This window comes from Molothrus ater, chromosome 1 (assembly GCF_012460135.2).
Source record: "Molothrus ater isolate BHLD 08-10-18 breed brown headed cowbird chromosome 1, BPBGC_Mater_1.1, whole genome shotgun sequence".
In the NCBI taxonomy this organism is placed as follows: Eukaryota; Metazoa; Chordata; class Aves; order Passeriformes; family Icteridae; genus Molothrus; species Molothrus ater.
The window spans coordinates 94003059-94022627 of NC_050478.2; the positions used below are offsets into that span (position 1 = coordinate 94003059).

General features: G+C 40.0%; 1 long non-coding RNA gene across 1 annotated transcript in view; it reads left to right on the plus strand.

Moving 5' to 3' along the window:
* The window catches only part of LOC129047169 (uncharacterized), a 65536-nt gene extending 64601 nt beyond the window's left edge, over positions 1-935 (plus strand). Inside the window, exon 3 of the long non-coding RNA XR_008509175.1 lies at positions 922-935. This is a non-coding gene — a long non-coding RNA (uncharacterized LOC129047169). The remainder of the gene's footprint in view (positions 1-921) is intronic.
* Positions 936-19569: the final 18634 nt, after the last annotated feature.

The window sequence follows — 19569 nt, forward strand, 5'->3', positions numbered from 1 at the left end:
AAGTGGGAATATTGGCAATTCTTCTTTTATACTGGAATGCCACCTGCACACAGAACAATAGAAGTCCATATCCTCTAACATCTGCTCAGGACAGGGTGATGATGTTAGATCAGTCCCTGTCTGCTAACTCACACTGAAATCCACTTCATCCACAGTTTGAAGAGTTGTCTGCATAATGGATTGTGTAATTTCTGCTACTTCTTGGGTTTGTGGGAGCTAGTATGCCTTTGGAAATCACCTTTGTTACACAATATACCAATCATAGGAAGGTCTGAAAATGAACACTTTATTATCTGGACTGTATTAATATTAAATAGTTATATATTGTTTAATGAATATAAATATCTTAATAATATTTTTCCTACCAGAGAAAATAAATAGCTGCATCTTCATTTACAATTTTCAGTGATTTTTTAGGGAAATTATCCAGTGGGTGAGACTTCAATTTTATATTTCATACACAAAAAACCCCAAAACAACAAACAAACAAGCTGCATGAGGTCAGTGAGGATTTTTCCTGTTGCTCCGCCCATTCTCTTCATTGTCAGTGATATAACAGAAGGAGTTTGTAGGAATATGCTTTGTAAGTGGGACTTTTTTCTAATAGTCAAGGTCGTGGAACAAGTCGAAAAGCATGAAGTTTTGCTGCATAAATTATCATTAACAATGTGGTTTATTTTTCTTTGGCAGTTGAAATTTTAATGTAATGTTCTGCTGAAATTCTGAGATTCAGTCAAGTTTTAACAAGATACTGCTAGGAGATTGCATTATTTTTTATGCATTTGTTATTAAAATTCTTGATAAATGTTGCAAAGATTCTACCTGTGAGTTGTTTTTCACTCTCTAGCTGATATTAAATACTTGCTCCCAGAGCTGGATTTTTGATGGTGATTTGTCACATGGTATTATTTCTGCTCCTAGAGTGAATGAATGCAACCTTCATCAGGATCCTTGTCTGAAGCCTCACAAGAAATACATTTCAAAATGGAAGTCATCAGTATGTATGTGCATAAAATTTTCCATAAAGATATACTGGTACTGTTTTCTTGCATTAATGTTTATGACAAGAGAATGCCATGGCTTTCAGCATGGGTGAAATGGATACATATTTTAATACTAAGCAAAATTTAATAGAAAAAGTTTTGTGTTGTTCACCCAACTGTATTTTGATTTAGTCAGCATTTGTGCAGACAGAGCTACTCAGGAGCCTAAGAAAATCCCACAGACAAGGTTCCTGTGACTCCACTGGCCTTTGGCCCAGCCAGCCTGGGTGGGAAGACAGGAATTCTGTGGGCTCTGGCATGCTCTCCTCGGAGCATATGAAGGTAAAGTTTTAGATCTGAAGGGGAAAAAACTGAATTTTTCTAACTTTTCTCTGGAACACTTTCTAACACCTTAAGCTAACAGGTTCCCAGCTTGCTCCCAATCCTGGTTTATCGCTGTTCTTTAGGGGTTTGCAGAGCATTTCGTGCACCAGTGCTGCTTTCTTTAACATAGCATCAAGTCAGCATGGTGGCACTGGGGCAGCCTCCAGGGGTGACAACCTGACCCCAGGCCCTCCAGCCAACTGCTGTTATGGGAGATGCTGGCACATCAGTGGCTTTGTGCAGCCATTGGCCTCAAATGAGTGCAGAAATGTGGGTCAGTGATTCTATGAACATGAGCCTGACTCACCCTCTCTGCTGGCTCCTCTGAGCTTGACACTTCTTCCAGCTTTCTGGTGATTCTGTACAACCAATCTTAGACCACTCAGCTCAAACCTCAGCAGGGTTTGCAGGTGAGGATGAAGGATGCAGGTGGATGAAGGAGCTTGATAAAAAAACTAGATAATAGAAAGAGATTACCATGAAAAGAAATCTCCCCAGGGGTTCTTCCCATATCACATAAATGGCCATGCAAACCTTAACCACCCTGGGAGCCCAGAAGGAATGTGATCCATGCTGTCTGTGACCCCAGTCACCCTTCCACACTACAGTTTCCATGAAAAATCAGCTTTTACCAAGACTGCTGTTCCCTGGATGGACTCCTGGGAGAGCAGACCACCCCGTCACAGAGGTAGCTGCCTGTGAGTCATTTCTCCTGCCTGTCATTCCAGGTGCACCCAGGGGGTTTCTGTGTTATCCTGGGAGGGTGGGTGGCTGGCCAGGGAAGCCTGACTGAGAGAGGAGGGTGGAAAAGCCTGCAGCATCCTTCCACATGAGGATCTGCTGCTAATATCTGACCCATTCCTGTAAATTGTCTTTACATGTGGAAACAAAAAATGCTTCATCTATAGGTTTTGTATATGTGGCAGCCAGAAAAAGGTTGTGTGCCAGGTTTGAGTTTGATTTGAGGGAGGAGTGGGATAGGAAAGCTGTAGATGCTGTTTGAAAGCATTTCTCTAAAGTACTGATGATAATGAATGATGTAAGGCATTCCTTCGGACTGATGATTAATCCTAATGAATATGTTGCATACGTATGTTTCACGGCTGTCATTAAGCTTCCATTTGAACTGCTCTTCCCCTTTACCCACTCCCACCCATGCCTGCAATCTGCAAACTCTTATTCCCTGTAGGTATTTTGATAGAGAAACAGACAGGTAACGATCCCGATGTCAGACTGTAAGCCATGCAACTGTCAGTTCATATTGTGTCTGACAGCCATTGACAGCTTGCTTCTTCAATTTTACTAAGATTAATATTCTTCACATGTTTTATTTATATTTACTGATCTTGCTGCAGTGAATTTTTAAAGAGACGTTTTCATGTTAAAACCCCCTGTTAAAAATCAAATCTTCATTTTCTTCAAAATTTGGGTTTAAATTTCATAATACTGGTTGCAGAATTTTTGCATGTTGCTAATGGAATGATCCCATGAACAATGCTTTATCTGTACAGTGGTCAATAAGGCTTATTGCTATAAATCCCCGGGATCATCATCTGGGAACCTTCTCATCCCTGGAAACACGTTCACATGTGGTTAACTTGACACAAGGCAGTAGTTTCACAGAAGACAACTGCTCAGATGCATAAAATTATTCACATGTGCAAGCATTTGAAAGATCCAATTTCTGTAAGAGTAACATTGTCACCAGAGTAATGCTATTGAGCTTCAAAATATTCACACCAGCAAATGCCTGCAAGATTAGACTTTGGGCTCTGTGGTGAAGCTCTTGTATGGTTCTGTCCATCTGAGGCAGCTCACCATCTCTCTGGATGCTTGAACTGAAATAGAACTATGTTGGGATGCTGAAATTGTGAATATGATGGGGGAAATTACACATAAGCCAAAAGAATTTTAAACAAGACAGAAATACTTGGAAATTTGGAAAAAAAATTATAATTGTTATGAATTTTTTTATACAAATAGCGATAGGGTATTTAGCTAATTTATATAAAAATAATGTTTAAAAATATGTAAAATTTATATCTGTGTATATAAATATATAATTTTACATTGTGTAAATACAAAGACAAAAGCTTAAACTTGATTCCTGTGGTATATCTGCTTTAAAAGGCATTAGTCAAATCTCCCACTCCTTACTCAAAGATTCTGATCATGTGTCCTATCTGAGTGCAGGTTGACTTATTTGACTCATTTAAGGAAATTCCCATCTTCCCACATTTATTAATCGGAAAATTTCCACTTCAGGACTCCTTTTAACCTCTCTGATCTTTCAAATTGCATGTCTCTTAACTTCAAGAATTAGCCAATTCTGACTTCATCTAGCCATGAGATTACAGTGGTGGTTTATCTTTTTTTCCCCTTCCTTTCTGTCCAAATCTGTAACATCATGTTTTTCCTATTGCCATGGCAATGCAGCTAAGTATACACAAAAATGCAACAAGCCAAGTGCATGTAAAAAAGTTTGCACAAAGGCAGAATTGCTAACTAAACAAGGGGCATTGCTGATACATGGCTCCTGCAGGGATATTAGTGGTGGGGGAGAATCCCTTTTTATCACCTCTCATTACCAAGGAAAGTGAAAACACCAATGGGGAGACAAGACATATCAGGATTTCCAGACCAGTTACAGGAAGGGATATCAGCATCAAGTAGGACCAGCAACATGGAAGTGTGATGTTTCCTTCAGATCATACGGAGCTCCAGCATCCTCTAATGAAAATACGGGTGATTTAGCACTTCTTCACCAAAAACCCCTGCCCTGGACCTTGGAGAGGGGGCGTAATGTTAACTTAGAAACTGTGGCACAAACAATCAGGGGCACAGAAAAATCAATGAATCAGTGAAAAGCCTCTCCATTTAGCCTAATAATTCTCTCCATATGATTACATGTGAAATTAATAATAATTTGTCCTTCACTGACAAATCAAGACCACTTTTTAGCCCAAATAATTGTAATAAAGTAGTTAAAAGAGAGATGCCTTCAATTTTTCCTAATGTAAGAGGAAAAAATAGATGAACAAGCTGTAGTTTCTTACTTTTTAAAATTTGATTTCATTTACATTTTGTTAATTAATTATTTTTTATGGAGAAGAGGTTTGTCTTATTTTGAACAAAAGAAATGCTGATTGCTCTCCTAGGGATATTATAAGAATGTCAAGGAAAGCCATAAATATTTTATAAAGACTGATAATAGAGTTTTCTGTGCTAAGGAAAAGTCAATGATTTTTGAAAAGGGATACATAATGATTTTCTGACTAACTGCAAAAATGAGATGGCAGTAATTTTAGTATTAGCTAATAAATATTGACATTTGTATTTCAATGAGTGTAATCAGGCTTTGGTTGGATATGAAAAGTCATGATTTTTTCATCACTATTATTATAAAAGCTTGACTATTTCAACCAAAGATATTAAACAATCTTTGTAGGAAGCCTCAGTAACTTCTCAGAATAAATCCAGTAAGATTATGCAAGAAATTACATGTGCTCTCTGCACCATATTGAGAGCTCATCTATTTTGCTCTCTCACTTAAAAACAACATTGTGCAACAGGCATCCTCACACAAATGCAGCCTGCATGCAAAATGATCTGGTTAAAATGACAGCTTTGACATATAGGTAACCTGATGCCCTCAGCATACTTAACCTTGTTTTATCTCATAGCTATTCAAATTTACCAGTTAGGGGGGAAAAATACCTAGAAAACACCCAGGGGTCACTCATAGTCTGAAATGTCAGCTGTTATTCATGGTGGTAGCCTATTATTGCAGAGACAGTAAAAAAAGTCATTATTCTGTGATGACTTCTCAGATTTTCAAAAGCTTTTGGTCCCAAAGTTGCCCCCTTCCACCAAAGTCAAAATCCCAAACTGGTTTCAGAACGGCTACATTTCTGGTGAAGGTTCCCCCCTGGGATACCTGGTATTTGATGAATTAAAAATTACATCATTCTTGTTGGCTTTAGGGCTGATAATTACTGTCTGCTGAGAGCACACAGCAGTGAATGGTGGCAGAGGGAGTGAGCAGAAACTCATGGCTTTGGCTACAAGTTCATCAGCAGACATGTCTGAAAGAAACAGACCAGATAGTAAAATTGACTTGTTTTCACAATGCAGACAATTTTCAACAGAAGATTCTGGAGCAGTGATACTGTTTCCTCACAAAACAGCCCCAGTTTCCAAGCAATGTATTTTTCCTGGGAGACATCTCTCTCCTTGGTTGCCCACTCTTCAAAAGTCTCTCCTATGGTACCCAGTGAGATGGACTGGGAAGAGAGCTGGCTGAAAAATAGCCTGTTTTGAATAATCTTTAGCTGGATTAATTTCTTGATCCAGGTGAAATTTAAAAAATTAGCCATAGGAATGGGAAAAGTGAAGCTGGCTGGTATCAGAAATGCTGCTCACTGATGGGGAGCCACAACCCCATCTCTGTGAGGACCATCCTCACCTTGGACTTGGTGACATATTTCCAGACCTTGCCCTTTTGCTGGCCCTGGTGCTCCCTTGACCTCTCTGTGACTCAATTTAAAGTCTGAAATCAACTGAAAAGTAACACAAAAAAAAAAAAAAAAAAAAAAAAAAGAAAAAGGCTATTTGTTTAAATTGGCTCAATAAGGGGTCAGATAAGCAGCAGTGCTACTGCACTTCTGTGCATCAGCAACATGTGGCATAGCCCAGGGAAAAGGGAGGACCCTCACTAGCTTGACCAATTTAAACTGTCTTGAAACAGCTCCCTGGATATCTTGCCAGGGGCTGTGTAATTGAAAGAGGAGCATTTCTGCATCACAATGTTTAGTCCTGGCTAATTTTAAAACATCATGTAAAAAGGCTTCCTTCCTTTAAAAGCACAGGACTCGTGACCCTTCCTTTTATAAATACACACGCACATACAGATACACAGAGTATAAATTAATCTGAAAAAGTGTTGATTTATAAGAGGAGGGAACAGAGGCAAGAGAAAATCTAAACAACCTCATTTAGTCTTGGCAATATCAAGAATGCCAAGGCTAGTTTTTCCCCTGCTTGTGGATGAGGAGGTTGGAAGCTTTTGAGGGAAGGACTGGGATTATATTATGAGGTTTTTCACAATTTAGATAAACTGAGGGTGATGCTGGAATTTTAAGGAAAGGTTTTTTTCCTTCTATATGATTTTGTATGCTGAAGTTTAACAGCTGTTGCAAGCAAAAAGAAAACATATTTTTCCCACTACATCTTTTGATTCCACCAGATGAACTGAATTTCTCTGGCATTATTTCTTTTTAAGAAAATTCAGAAAACCAGGCAGTTAAATTTAACCTAGATATAACTCTGCTGATTCAAACTTACATTAAAACAAAGGTCAGTTTTGGCCAAACCTTTTAATTGCTCATGACCCCATTATTTTCTATCCCCCTTTCCTCCCTCCTTAACGGGTTGTCCCATTGTTTCACTAGGGATTGAAGTCAGATTTACTGGCTGGCAAATACAAGGATTGCTCTTTTGCCCCTTTGCCCCATTCCTTGATTTGAAAAATAACAGGAGAGGGGATGGGTGTAGGGAGAAGCCTCAGAGAGGTTTGTTTGTTTATTTTTTCCCAGCATCCCTGTAGGCTTCTAGTGTTATACCGTGAGTTTTTAGGAAAAAAATGGGAATACAAGCCAATCAATTCCCTTCAGCATCACAGGACTGCACTCTCCTGGGACAGTGTAAACATCCAATTGTGCTGTGAAGTCTCCCATCTGATTTTATTAGATTTGTTTTCCCCTGTTTTTCATCATTTTTATACATATTTGTCCTCACATTATATTTCTGCTGTCAGCTAGAGCAACAAGCAGGTTGTTATCAGCCCGTGAGCCCCACACAGGGGAGCGGGCAGCACCCAGCAGGCAGTGTCCCCTCCCGTGTCACTGAGTCCCCTGCTCCACAGAGGGACTGATTCACTCCCTAAAGACACAGAGTTCCCCCTGGGTCCTCCTCCCCCATCAGACTTTGCTCTGGTGTGTGTGCAGGCGCTTGCTTTGGTTTATGGCTGTGAGCAGAGGCCGTGGGGGCCGTGCCGGGTCAGCATGTCCTGCACCTCCCCTGTCCAGCAGAACCCAGCTGGGGAATGCTGCCAGCCCCAGGAGCTGCTGCTCACCCACAGAGTGAGGTATGGTTGGTTTTGGTTGTGGTAAATTGTTCTACCCACAGATTTCCCACCTCAGAGGTCCCCTCTGGGGGTTTGTAGCATCCTAAGATAGGACTGGCTGCGATTGAATCTGACTCTCTATTTATGTCCAAACAGCAGTAAAGCTGCAGACAAACATAAATAACACACGCTTGCACCTCCTCTGCTGTGTTGTGATTCCAGAAATGCTGAAACTGGTGTCTGAGCACTTCGAACCCTGCTTTTAGAGAATTTGAAATGCATCCATCAAATTGCAGCTTTTGCTGAACCTGTCAAGAAGCGTTTCTGCCCCAAATGGAAACTGTCCAAAAAATTATGCATGGCCATTTTAAAGTTATGCAAGGTTAGAAAATACAAACAAAACAAGCCAAAACAAAAGAGGGGCAATTGAATGGTAGCAGGACAAAATTGTGAGCTAGGAGAGTCCATCCCCTTCAATTATGCCTACTTAGGCACGTGAAATCAGGGCAGTGGTGAGTTGCATGAGGATGAGGTGGGGGTCATCCCCTTAACCACAGAAATTTGGATTCCAGTTTTCTAAGTGTTTTGAATCCTGATGTCATTTCAGGCTAATAGCTGGGGTTAAAATAAAATGTTTCATTTAACTAGGTGGGTGTGTGAAATGGTTCTTTCTATATCTGCTGCTCTGGGGAAAAACAGGAGGACAGGCTGGCATTCAGTGCTCATATTAGTCCATGCTGCTGCCTGTCCTAGCAGACAGGTGTCCCAATATCAAGGGCCCATCCCTTTTGTTCTGCAAACACGAGCCACAACAACTGCATTGAGAACAAAGAGAAATATTAAGTGTCCTCTGATTAACAGGTGGGTTTTTTTGAGTTTCGTGCACTGATGAATTCTGGGGGTGCCTGGGAGACAGTTGTGCTTCCTAGCTTGCTGGATCTGTTTTCTGGGATACTTCAAATGAATAAATATCCAGAGCCATCAGCAGCTCCTCATTCCTTGGAGCCCTCTTTTCCCCACTGCCCCCCAAACTGGCCCTCTGACATACATTGCAGCTCCTGGTTTTTAGTGTTTTTCCCCTTCATTAGCTGAATTCTAAACTCAATTAATCTCTGCTTGCTGGATTAGTATAAACTTTTTTGTCTTCTTGTGAGCTGCACTTTTTCTGATCTCTGATTTTAAGTGCCCAATGAGCAAGTCCAAAAGAAATATAAAGGTTTGCTGACTATGACTGTGAAATCAAATCAACCATGAGTGACAAATCGGTTTTATCAGTGAAACTTGTTAAATGCAATGACTAATTTTTTATTTAATTTTTTTTCATTAAAGTTCATTCATTTAAGAATTCTGAAAGGGTTTTGCAGAAAGTCTAAAAAAAAAATCCCATCTCTCTATATAAAAACATGTCTCCAGAGAAAATTCTCTCAAAATACAGAAAACAGCCATATAATTTAGAGCCTGTGGGTTTAACTTCGACAAGGCATGACAACCATTTTGCAAGCTTGAAGGCGTTTTGGAACCATTGTAAACCAAAACCACAAAGATATTGAAAATTAAGGCTCCAAGCCCAAGTACAAACTGCCTCCCTGTGCACCTATTGCAGCACACACAACACCTTGTATTGGGGAAACATCACTCCCTTTCTGTCCAGGGAAGACTGGAACACATAGCTGCAGCAAGGCATGAAAAAGCTGGAGTTTGGCTGTGGCCTCTCACAGAGAGGAGATTCCTAGTTAGGAATTAGAATACTCTAGTTTGTCCTGGTGTAATTTGATGAACAACTTTTCAGGAAGGCTTCCAGCAACCTCCTCTTCCCTGTCCCTGCCATTGCTTCATCTTGGCCTTGGCCCTTACTGATTTGTCCTGCCTTACAGCGAAATGGGTGAGAGAGCAGAATCTCTGGGCAAACAATAATTTATTCTTGTATTTTCTATTTGTTTGTCTGCTTTATCTTTCCTAAGTGTTTTTTGTTTCCAGGGAATCAGGTCCACCATCCAGCCTCCTACAAAATCAGGAAAAGAGTGCAGGATGGACACAGGAGGCAGAAGTTGCTGGCAAGGGTCAGAAATTGCATAAGGTAGCTAAACATCCTCCAGCTCACTGAGTTCCAGGAAACACCTTTAGTCCATCTGGTGACCACAGCGTGCTATGATTATTATACTTATATATTTACCTGAATGTCTGCAGCCACTTAGTTTCTGCTGAATTGTCCCTAACTCACACCAAAGCAATGTGAATACAGCCTGCCTGCAGAACACTGCTCTCTGACTGCTGTTTTGACTTGCTTTGCACAGCTGTAAATACAGGGTAGAAGGCAGCTAAAAATTATGAGCAGAGTAGCTAAGGACATTATAAACAATGACTGTGAGCTTCATTTAGATTTAGCTTATGTTTCTCAAGAGTCGTTAATGATAGATTGCTTTGCTTTCTTAGAAATGGGGGGTGGGGGTGTGGGGGGATAGTATCCATGTAAATTGACACTGTTATCAAAACAACAAAAGAAATCCCTGGAGGCCATTTAGATGCTGTTGAAACCAGATTTCCAAAATAACGTTAATGGTATTTTTCCCTGTTCGTGTGTTAAAGCATGTATGCAAAGCTAACAGCAGTAGTAACAGAGGACACAAAAGTTGCATGCAAGTGATGTGCTGTGCGTTCTTCTTGCTCTTCTTCTTTTGCCTCTCAAGGTACTTATATATGTGTGCTGCTCTGATGTGACTCCTTTCAAAGGAATAATTGCAGACAACAGACTTCACTCTGCTTTATTGGCAGCTTAAGGCATTCAAGCACTGCAAGGATTAAGTCCTGTATCTTGAGGGACACCTTTCTGTTTCATGTGCTTGGGAAAGCTAGTGGTTATCAGGGATGTATGGGCAGGTGTGTGACTGCCTTAAATATGAAAGACTTTTTGGAATGACTCAGTGTTTATCTTTTCATGTTCTGACTTTCACTTTAGTTGCCCTGAAAACCTTTTTCCCCCCAGATACTCTTTGGTGCAAGGTTCTTTAGGCGTCACCTTAACCCAACATCTCCTCCCCATGCTCTGCTCCTTGTAAACAGTGCTGCCTATCACTGCAGAACCTAATGGACAAATGCTTCTTATTCTTATTATGTTTAAAATGCATTTTCCAATTACATGAGTATATAACATTTTCTAAACAAATAGTCTCATTTTGTATAGCTAGGCAGCTTTTTAATAGGATGCCCCAATTGACAATTACCATACAATTCCTAAGGCCAAGAATCACAAACATGTCATTAAATTCCTAATGAAAATATCTGATCTCCTCCATGCTTCACTGTAGAAATCCCTGTCTTTTTTCTTTTTTACTTTTTACTAAGTGCAGGTAGCTGATTGTTTTGGGCTATTGGAAACAATTAAATCAAAGTCCATGGGGCTTTCTACAGCTGTACTTAATAGAGAAAGGCAGAGTTCTTCCTGCTGGTTAAATTCGTTGCTGCAATGCACAGCTATTCTTATTTTTGTCTGAAAGGGAGGTTTTGAAACCTTAAAAATAAATTATGGACTTGGCAGAAGAAAAATACTTGCTTATAAATCAGCACAAATACAGTGTCCTGTATTTACTTTGTGGTGTGTATCTAAATTTCTATTTTGATTCAGGGACTTACCCTGATAGATTAATCTATGTTTAGTGAGAGAAAAAATTCATGCTACCTGTTTCAACAGTGAATTTGCATTAAATAGGATGGGTAAAAGGAAAGCTGAATACCCCATTTGCACATTAAAAGCTGATCATTAATCCTATATTTTAACTCCACAACTGTCAGGAGCTATTATTTCCCAAAGAGCCTGACAGTTCAAGGGATAAACTGGAGTGGGTCCCATTATAAAGGTCTATGAATAGACGTCAGAATAGTTTGCGCATCAAACCCCAAAGGCTATTAGATGTGATACTTTAAGAATCAATTTGTAGCTAAATGAAAAAGAAGGGATGTGGATCCTTGGACAGATTTTAAGAAAGCATAAAATTTAACATATAGAGAGGCATTTTAAGTAAAATTAGACAGATGTAAAGATTTTTAAAAAATGTATTATTAAGCATAAACTAACCCCCAACACTGATTTCAGCCTGGTGCTTGAAAACCTGTGCCACAGCAACAAGATCAAACAAGAAGAGGTGCTGAAATGCTGCTTTCAAAATTATGTTTTCAAGTGACTCTAGAGTAGATCAATAAGAGAGCTGATAGCTTACGAGCTTCTGAGACAAGTCAACAAACGCAAGGCAAGAAAAGAGGACCAAAGAGCTGTCTTCGTACAAAAAAATTAGTTTCCAACAGGACATCCTGCTGAGTTTTATCTGAGTTCATTAGGCTTGAAGACTGAGATCTGCTAATTCCACATGAAAAGTTCCAGACATTTGCAAAACCAAATCAAATGTGATGCTGTACTTAAGCTTGTTAAGAAGTTGAAGTTAACACTAAAACCCGCTTAAATAGGCTCTCAGGAAATAACGCCGCACAAGCCCTACTGTACTCACCCTTTCAGAAAACCAAAAGAAATCCTGTAAGCTCTGTGCAGTTCATGTGAAGCTTTTAAGCACCACGCTAGACTGGCCCTCCAAAAAACAAATGTTGGGAGAAGAACATGATCCCACAGTATGTTACTTCAGTTTTCTCCCAAGGAGTCTCAAATAAAGTCAGGGAATCAGGCCCAACACATACAATTATAAGGGCAGGAGTACTGACAGCCACACTGTACTGGGAACAACTTTGTTCTCTGTCATTTATTTCTATAATTTCTTGCTCTTAGGTAGTTTATATCCTGAAGTCCTTGAAACAGGATGTGCCTTAAAAATTATACATCTTCTGTGCTCTGAAAGTTAATTGTTGTTTATTATTCAAAGTAGGCTACTGAAATTAGATCTCATAAAAATGAAATGGTTCATTTCCATAGCTGAAAATGGAGCTGCTTGCATACTGATGCTGGAAGAGGTGAAGAGAAGTTTATTGTAGACAGTTCCCCCTGGTTGTTCTGTTAAAAGCCTGCTGAGACATGAATGGAAACTCCAAAAAGCCCCTTACTCTGTACTTCACTTATATCACAGATTTTAATATCCCAGGGAGGATAGCTGAAAGCTCTATGCTGTGGGTTGTCCATAATGTCTAGTAAATCATTGTCTCCAATAACTTCAGATAAGCTATTCCTGCCTTTTTTATATTGTTAAATGCAATCAAGTATTAACCCCTGGTCCACCATTATTTTATTATTTCGAACAGGAGGCAAGCTACTTATAGACGTGGATCTGTGAATGTATCAATTAAAGGAACTAGGCTCTTTACTGTGTTCCTAAGTCACACAGACAAACTAACGTAGAAAGTTCCAATAGTGAGAATTCCAATACTTGGTCTGTTTACTCAGCCCCTTATATGTGTGCTTTATGGTATCATTAACTGCACAGCCACATAATAACTTTATTCAAATGCTTCTCTCAAAAGAAATAATCAAATACCTTGTGGGCTTTTCTGCAGTGACCAGTTCTGCAGTATCTGAACTCTTCATGAACATAAATTAATTTATCTCCCTCTTGGCAGTTGCTGTTGGAACTCATCCCAACGTTACTGCTCTGAGTTTGTAGTATAGTGAAATTTTGGCTTTGCCCATGTAATCTACCCTAGAATAATATATTCGAGCATGCAATAGTGGGGCACTGTAGTCTATAACTGAGGACGTGGCATATGTGGTTCAGTCGGCGCTACCAGCTGTGAGAAACCTGAGCATCCTCAGTTACAGCACAATCTTAGAATTCAGCGGCTCCAATTGAAGAGATAGTGATGGAGCATGTGCAAACTGTGATTTTTCACAGACTTATAACACAGCCAAATGTGTAACAAGAATAGCAAAAGGCAAAGCCCTAGCATAGGGAGACTTCAGATTTTTCAGACTCTGGCTTCAGATTGTGAAGGTGCTAGAACAATTCATACTGTTTACTGATAAGCAAAACAACCTGCTTTCTGTTTCAAAAGCAGCCAAACAGTTTTGGCTGAAATTGTCATTAACATTTGGGCCTAAATTAGATGCTGCACAAAATGACAGCAGAAATGGCTAAACTAATACAATTTAGCTGTCTGTGAAGACAGGCTTATAAAGGTAGAGTGTCAGGCAATTTTTCCTTTTCACGGTGCACCTACACAAACGTGTAATAATCTCATTACACATAATGCTGTGCATTTGATATGACTGTGTGTGTGTATTTGCACGCAGTTGGAAATGTGCTTGTGCAAATATACACAGAGAGATCAAATGTTTGGTCATGTTCAAGATTAGCACCTATAGATAGTCACCGTGTGCAATTCGGGATCAGTTATGCAAGCACACAAGCCTGCTGCTCGTGAGCCACTCAGCAACAACGCTACCTCCGACTGCAGTCAGAACAGGACAGTCAGGATCATAATCTTATTAAAGGAGAATAGATGCAGAAATCATGTCCTACTTTTGTTAAACGCAGCACTGCTAGGTTACATGGCTTGCACACAGATTGAAATGCTCATTGTGTGTGTCTGGCTTGCAAAAACGATTTGATTCATTTGCGAAATTCTAAATTTTACCATTAACACAATCTTCTCCCTTAAGCCTATAAATCCAGGTATATATTAAAAAAGAAGGCTTGTGTTTATCATCTGTAAGAAGTTCTTGTTGTCTTTTATTGCAGAGAGCCAAGTGTAATCACCACAAGAGGAAACAATCCAGTTCAGCAGCAGCCTCGGCAGGAAAGCTGACTGCCAGGTGCATGAAGTGTAAGGATATCTGTGCTGGCTATGTACGCACCAAGGGTTTGATTTGCATTAAAACACTGCTGAGTTGGAGGGAAAAGAATGGAAGAGGGGACAGGTAGGCACCTACCCCACCACCATCTCTCTGCCTGCTGAAAAGGTTTGGGTTTCATGGCAGAAACACAAATAGAGAGTGAAGATAAATAATTAAAGCCTGGCATAATGGGCCAAAGTAATTTCTTGTTATCAGAAGAGTATTTTTTGAGTGTGTGTGTGTGTAACAGATGAAGCTCATTTTGAAAAATTTAAATGTGTTAAAGCACTATAGCATTTCTTCCAGTATTGGCAGAACTTGTATTACCTTGGGAAAAAAAAAATTACCCAACACCACTGAGCACATGGGCTTATCTGCAACCTAATACTGTTATTGTAAGGGTTTGTATAGCTCACTTCCTGCCTTTGGGCTTACACAACAGGATATTTAAATTACAAAGACTGAAGAAATGAGGCAAAATGCTCTTGATATTAAAAATTTTCTTGTCGTTCTAATTCCCCATTAAGTGAGTAGCAGAATTTATCAGTAAACACAAGGTCGTTCCTGGAAAAAAACTACAGGCAAACTAAAGGCAGCAAAGCAGGTTCAGGGTTTATCAGCTGTCCCTCTATGCTGTGAAAACTGTGTAACTTAGGAGTACAATGGCAGCTACCACCATTTACTACTGTTAACTGTCTGTCACTGTTTCCATTGTTAACTTGGTCTTCAGGGTTTAATATCTCACCTGTATCAAATTGCACCAGGTCAAAACTTGACTCACAGGTGTGTCTGGATGGTACTTTTTTTTTAAAACAAAAAAAATTAAATTTTATCAACCAGAGCTGGGATGAGGACTATTTAAAAAAAATATTATTTTATTGATATTGATATTTTTTTCTGTTCATTTCCCAAATCTGAACACAAACAAACATTTTACTTTTCACTCCCTTGAATCATTTTGTTAATATTCAGTTTGTGTTGACAGAGATATTTTCATCTTAGAGGTCTTTATCTGAGTGGGTTCTTCCTTCTTATGCTTTTCTGATCTACCATCTTGGAGCACTGCAAGAAAAACCGCACTGGATGTGCAGCAGACACATTGGTGTTTTTCTCTGGTGCACGTTTGGGACAGAGTTTCTGTTCTATTCACAGTATATTTATTCTCTTTTAGCTGGGTGACTGACTCTGGTTTGGCAGCCAATTCAAAGAAGGTGCAAAACTGCTTTCTGCAGAGATTGCTGAATGGATACAACCCTTGCTATGTGGGATACAAATGCCAAAACACAATTCCAAGCACAGGTACCAAGCATGACTGTGCCATGGTTTGCTCTGCCAGGGTCAGCAAAGGTCTCAGGGTATTTCATTACAGCAGTAGTGAGCACAGCTCTCTGAAAGTACTGACCCATTTTGCAGCTAAAAGAAAATGAGGCTCAGAGAGAAGAAAAACTGGCTTATGGAGTGAGTGAAGAGTCCTCCTCAACCAGTATTTACGGCTGCAATGGGGACCAGACGCAGCAAGGTACCTTGGGAGCAGGGCAGAGATGTGTTATTCCTGCATCCCCTGCTGTGGCAGCTTCAGGATAGCCAGGGAGAGGGGACCATGGCACACATCACCCTGCTGACAGGGAGGTGCAGATGCACCCAGAGGCAGCCAGTAATTGCCTGGGATTGAGAGCAGCCACATCAGCTCTGCTCAGTGGCGCAGTCCTTCCCCTCTCCTCACTTACCTGCGCTGCATGGGGAAGAGAGGACGAGTCCTACTAACCCTTGGTAAGGACTAAGTATCCACTCGTGAGCGATTTGAGTGAAATTCAACTTGGATTAATAGCTGGAGTTCCAAACCCATTTTGCATTAGTGATGAAAAAAAAGGCATTAGGACGTGGATGAATGTAACTTATTCATGGGTTTATGGGCCTTAAGGTCAGGGAGTGAAGGACTCTGCAACAGCTTTGATGGTTACATTCTTTCATTCATATCTCTGATTAAGTTTAAGTGTAAAACTCATGGAATTTCCCATTAACTGTACATCTGAGGAAGCTGCTGAATGCACTTATGCAAGTCCAGATAAGAAATTTAAGTTATACAAACTAGTCACACATCCCCTTGCTTTTGATAAAGCAGAAGAAGGACAGAAGGATTGTGTGCTAAATAAATGACATTAGATGAAGTAATGCCTTTTTTGGACATTTTCCACTTTGCATTTGGAAGTCAGGAGCATCTGGAAAACCACATTTTTTTGAAATATGGTGGGAAATTATTAAATAAGAATGTTCCTGTCAGTCTCTTGCGTGCAAATCTTGCAGGGTCTGGAAATTACCAGTGAACTTTGGAGAGAATTTTACCCTTAATATGGACTAAACACATTTGGTAGTCAAGGAGAAAACACTTGGCTACCAACCAAGCAAATACTTCCTTTTAAAAATGTTCTAGTGAGCAAGTGAAAAATGAGGTCATTCATGCAAATATTCCATTCACCAGCACTTTTTTAATAACCAGATTATGGATACTACGCCTGGCTTACAGCAAAATGGTATGAACTTAGTAGAAAACTCTTGAACATAAACTTAATGTAGTTATATAGTCCTTGCAGAAGCACTTCTGAATGAAGTAAGAAGTGTGCAGAGGTAGTGTTAATGCTCTGGCAAGTAGCTTTCTTCAAAAAAGCAAGGGTGGGAACACAGAAGGCTCCAGGAGCAGGTGCAGAGCCAGGCAATGGGTAGCCAAAAGTACTGGCTTTGGCCCAGGTCCCACAGCAGAGCTCCTGGCTGTGACCTCAACAGCCACCCCTCTTTAGTCCCTACAGCTTAGGGCAGCAGTTCTTGTTCGGCTGTTCACACCAGCTTCCAGTGGCTGGCCTCTCACAGACTTGGCACAGGAACCACCACAACATTCATTGGGGTTACAAGGCAGGAGGAGAGCCCTTCCAGAGGGCTCCTGCCCTCTCTTCACAGCCCATTGACCCCTTCTTCCCACTTATGCCTCATGGTGTCTCTCCTGGGGACTACAGATGTAGATACTTGTGTTGTGTCAGTTCTACCTGGAGGAGCCTTCAGGGAGTTAAGCACCAAATGGTGAACCCAACTCTCCTAAATTCTGTAACACAAGTAAACAAACAAACCAAAACACACTTTAGCCTTAGTAACACCAAATGGAGTTGACAGCACACACTCACATGGTTCCTTCTTCTCTGGAGAAAACATTGGCTTGGACAATACTAACAGCATCATTCTGCGAGCATTTTTGGCAGCATTGTTACCGCAGTTATTTTGCAATCTATTATTTTCATTATCCCAACTTCCATCAAAATAAATAGGGTCCTGGACTCCTTAGATGATAGAGGGATTTGGCATGAAATTTTCTTATATCTTAGTGAAAAATACGTGGAGTATTTACAGAGCAACATTCTTCATAGCAATAAAAGTATGAGTGGTGGTATATCTTGCATTGCAAGAACATTGTCATAGTAGTGATGTGAAATGCAGATCTATTGCATTTGACTTTATAAAGCCCCTAGGAGCAAACAGGATGTTTGCACCACTGATATTAATGGGATCCTTTGCAATAAAAACAGTTCTTGGGAATCTTTTGAACAGCTGAAGGAATCTAAGAGTTGCTGGCGTATGTGATAACTGCTTTATTGAGAGAGTACGTCTCTGCTTTTGTCAGAGAAGCAAATGAAAACGTAAATAGAAGGGGAAAAAAAAAAACAGATAAGGTATTGCTCCATAAGAACATTCAAAACAAAGAAGTATCTTCCAAATAGCCTGTTCTCTTCAGGAAGCTAGATAAGTGTTTTAGAATAAAAGTGCTGCTTATTCCTGAATGAGGCACCCACATAGGGAGCTGCTTTAGTTTGGTTATTCTGCAAACAATTCCGATAGCAAAAGCTCTGCCAGCCGGCTTCCTTGGAGAGGAGGGGGGAGGAGGTCTTCACTACATTAGGAGCCTTTTGTTGGTCTGATATGGCTATATTCCTCATCACACTGGTGTTCAGCAGGGTTTCCAGGATAAAACAGAAATCCAAATAGAAATCCAAATACCCCTTTCTGTCTACTTGAGAGTTTGTTCTGATTTGAACAGAATTTGTGTACTTACCAGACAATTGAATAGTGTAGTTTAACACTCAGCCTTTTCTGCGTTCGTTTTAAAACACAGAGGGGGGAAAGCAAGGGGGATTATACTGTAGGAAACAGAGAGGCAAAAGTGCACTGCATATGACTAAAATATCTTCAAATCCTTGCTACAGAAGTTTCTCAAAACCTTGCCGTCTCTAAGTAAGGTCTTTGTTGACATGAGTGCCTTGCTTGTTACTGAATGCTCTGGGTTTATTAGCTTTGGAGTTTAACGAGAGAAAAAAGGCAAATGCCTCACAAAATCTGCAGTGGACCAACTTCCCTAACTCACTTCTGTCTTTCAAACCCTATGAAAGCAACAAATGAGACGCCGCCTGCAACTTGTTGTTATAAGTCAGGATAATTTTATGCTGATAATTTTATGCTAATGATCCTGAGTGTTTGTTTCAGCCTCTTTGTCTCACTAGAACAAATTCTGTTGGTTGATTCGTGGATCCGAATGTGAAAAAAGGAATCATGAATTTTGTGTGATTTATGAGGAAATTAGAAAAGTAGCCAATTTGGCATAAAATTGTGCAGGGAAGAAAAATGGTCTATCAGCAATGAAAGAAATAGTGGAAAGTTTTTGGAAGAGTTCCTGTTCTCAAAATAATTTCCCCCAAAATTCTACATATTTATTATGACTTATACTGTTGCAAACTACTGCAGCTTCAGATGTAATCATTGTACTTTTACTAATTTTTAATTTATGCCAGTTCAGAAATACAGGCTGACACACACAGTTTCAGGAGTAGCAGACACACAGCAACATCTTAGCTACCCACCCCAATCTAGTATTTCCTGATTTTACTTTAGGATGTGGGCAGTAGTATGCTAAAACTAGGCTAATGACACATATTTCTGATTTGAATGAGATCCAGAAGGTAGAAAAAAGGTTTGGGAGCTTCTGAATGCTGAGTTTTTTGTCTGGCTCACTGAAAGGTTAGAAAGCTCTGGCAAACTTTTACTCCAGCCCGTGAATGGATCTGTGTGGATGGACTTTGGTGTAAGTTGCAGCATCTCTGCAGTGAGGCAATAAACTCTGGGATTTAGACTCTAAAGCATCTCTATTTCTCATCTGCAAGTTCCTGTGTGCTTTCAGTCAAGTAAATATCTGATGCTGGTTAACTTTTACTGTTCCTTCTGCTGCTCGTCATTGCAGATCCACATCCGAGTGCTTATGGCATATTATGTTACAG